We start from the raw sequence: 3,317 nt of genomic DNA on the forward strand, positions 1-3,317 counted from the left end.
GCCAACTCAACAAGGTTATCCCATTTGAAATATGGCCACCTCCAGAAATTGATGCTCCTTGGGACACATGGCCTATAAGATACAAACCTTATCACAAAGGAATCTTAAAAGCCATGCAGGAATATTATGAAAGCATTCCAAATCCCTCAGAATGGTCCCAAGAATACCCGTGGTATTGCAATCAAATCAATCTCTCAAAGATGCATCAAGAAGAACAAGGTGATAATGATAATAAAGATATGGATGAAGATAGCGGAGCTTTTGAGGAACCAGACATGACAGCAAATAGTGATGATTCCATGGATAGTGCTCAGTACCCCCACTCAAACAGAAACAGCTGAAAGTAGTCATCTATAATTAGCTACATTATGTCTAATGGTACTGTTTACTTTATAAAATAATGTCTGTAGAACTGTTTGCTTTATGTAAAATATTACTGTTTACTATTTTGTTGTATTATCCCTCATTTGGTTATAAAAGGAGAAGAAATCAGTATGTAAGATCATGGAGCCTTCTATCAATAAAAGATCAGTGTGTTCTATAATATCCATGGCCTTCTAAATTCTCTCATTTTTCTCTAAGTCTTCTTCTTCTCAGAAAATTTTAGATGAGTTAACAAAGAGTTACAATAAAGTATGTTTTGTGCTTGCCATATAATGGATCCTGCACAACAGAAATATTGAAATTCTGATCCGTGATAACAATATCGCTGAGGATAGCATAAGTCTCTTGAATTAAGGATTTGAAGCTAAAAGGCAGTGCCTGTTTGACTGACCCAAGAGGAGAGGTCTGTGTTTGACATAGCATACCTGTTTCAAATTCTTCTTTCTTGGCTGAATTTTATGACGAATTTGTGATGAATTTAATTAATGAATTAATGAATTAAATTACTTTTTAGAAAATAACTTTATAAATGAAGAGAAATTATTGTGCCTGATTGAGATTATAAATAGTTATTGTCATTTTCATGACAAAGATTAAAATTATACATAGTAATAATATTTTTCCAATGGACGTGTGATGGATATAATTAATTAAATTATATTTTAAAAGATTAAAAGATGTACTAACTACCAACATTTTTTATTTAAATTTAGTTTCTTTACTTTTATTTTAAGAAATTTAGTCACTCTACTTAGGTAGTATTTTCTTTAATTTCAAAATGTTACACTCATAAATTTAATAGAAAAATTTTAATGATGTTACAGTTGTACTTGAAATTTTAAATATAAAAAGTATAAAGACTAAATTCTTGAAAATAAAAGTTAAAAATTAAATTTAAAATGTACAAAATATATAGAGACTCAAGCATATTTTAATATTTTGAAAAATATAAAATATAAATAAAATTCTTGTTAAATAATGATAAATATTTTTGTAAGGAAGTTTTAGAACAAATAGATATAGTTAACTAATTTTAAATAAATTTATAAATTATTTAAAATTATCACTATAAAAATTAAAATTACCTTAAAAATAAATTGAAATTATAACCAATGTTTTAAGAAAAATATCATACGGAAAGCCTTTAACTTCTACTTCCCCCCTTTTTCCCTTTCGTCCTCCTGCTAAAGCCGCTCATTTGAGAGAAAAGTACTCTCCACCGTTCAGTTCATCAACTCTTCACCGTTCAGCTCTCTACCGCATCTCATCAACTCTTCATCATTCAGCTCATCAATTCTCCAGGTACCTCGCTGATTTTTAAGCTCTCTTTTTTTATATGGGTTCTTTTTTCTTCTTTTGGAAGGTTTTAGTTGTTTTGTTTACTGACGATGGGAGTTCTGTTATTTTCATTTGGTTGTTCTGTCTTCGGGGAAGCTATTGATTTCAAGAGCAAAATTTTTTGAACCAATTTTACATTTTTAGACCACATACTAAATACATGAATAAATGAATTTTCTTAAATATATTTACCTGGGAAATAATTTAGCGATGGATTGGTCCCAAACTCCCAATTTCCTTTAACGTCGGTGAACAGTGTTAATGTCATGCACATGCAGGGATGCAAGTTGTCCCAGTTTTTTGTCACTGACCATTTTCAATTTAAAAGCGCTGCCATTTTCCTCAAGAATGTTGCAACATTTTCAAATTTTATATAATGTTTTAATAGTTGCAAATGAAAAGTTATAAGTAATGAAAAATTATGTCACTTAATTATTAATAAATAGTCTTTAATTATTCAAGTAGACATCTATTAGATAATTATATTTATTGCTAAAGATATTGGCAAATGTGGTTGCATCGAGGTCAGTGATCTTGTTAAATTTTTATCTAGAAGAAATCTTTATCACAAGACAAGGCATGTCAAATTTATTGTTTTACTCTTATTGCATGAATTACATTTCAATTGTTATGCGTTGATTGAATTGCATTACGGAGAATGGTTGAGAATGATCAAATAGTCGATTTTAGTATTGGTGCAAATAGCAATTTATATTTCCGTAACAAATTGTGTTTACACTATGATTCATAGTTGAAACAGAATATTTTGAATGAATCTCACAACAGTGTTTATTCGTTACACTTGTGAAGCACAAAAATGTATTGTAATTTGAAATAGATGTACCGCTGGCCGAGAATGAAACGTGAGATTTCTGAATCTGTATCTAACTTTCTTATGTCTCAACAGGTAAAAACCGAGCATCAGATTCCATCTAGCTTATCGCATCCTATAATGATTCCTGAGTGAAAATGAGAGCGTGTTTCTATGGACCTCCTAATGGGGTTGACATTAACCCAGAGAAAGAAAGATGCAATCAAGGTTATAGTTGATCTGTTAACAAATTCTGCACATTTTATACTTGTACGTACGGATTACTCACTTGATAAATTGGCAGAGTTGTATGCTTCAAAAAATAGTCAGATTAAACGGTGTTCCATTATCAATCATTTCTAATCATGATCTGAGGTTTACCTCTAGATTTTGGGTTAAATTACATGAGGTTTAGAGTACCAAGTTGAAATTTAGTACAACTTTTCATTCCCAAACAGACAGGCAGTCAGAACAGGTAATTTAGGTACTTGAAGATATGCTTCGATGTTGTATATTAGAGTTTGAAGGTAGCTGGGAAAAGTTTATTCCGTTGGTTGAATTTGCTTATGACAAAAGTTACCAGAATAGCATTAAAATCACACCATATGAAGCTTTGCATGGATGAAAATGTAGAACTCCATTATACTGGATTGAATTGAGTGATAGAAAGATTTCTGGAACAGATTTGATCCACAAGACTGAACATAAAGTTAAGATTATTCGAGATTGTCTGAAAGTTGCTTCAGACCATCAAACATCTTATGTTGATTTAAAAACAAAAGAT

General features: G+C 30.6%; 1 long non-coding RNA gene across 1 annotated transcript; it reads left to right on the top strand.

Moving 5' to 3' along the window:
• Positions 1–1,521: 1,521 nt before the first annotated feature.
• Positions 1,522–2,899, top strand: LOC128286494 (uncharacterized). The gene is made up of 2 exons (XR_008277076.1): positions 1,522–1,686; positions 2,630–2,899. It is a non-coding gene; the product is annotated as an uncharacterized LOC128286494 (long non-coding RNA).
• The last annotated feature ends 418 nt before the right edge of the window (positions 2,900–3,317 follow it).

The sequence above is a fragment of the Gossypium arboreum genome, chromosome 13, assembly GCF_025698485.1.
Source record: "Gossypium arboreum isolate Shixiya-1 chromosome 13, ASM2569848v2, whole genome shotgun sequence".
In the NCBI taxonomy this organism is placed as follows: Eukaryota; Viridiplantae; Streptophyta; class Magnoliopsida; order Malvales; family Malvaceae; genus Gossypium; species Gossypium arboreum.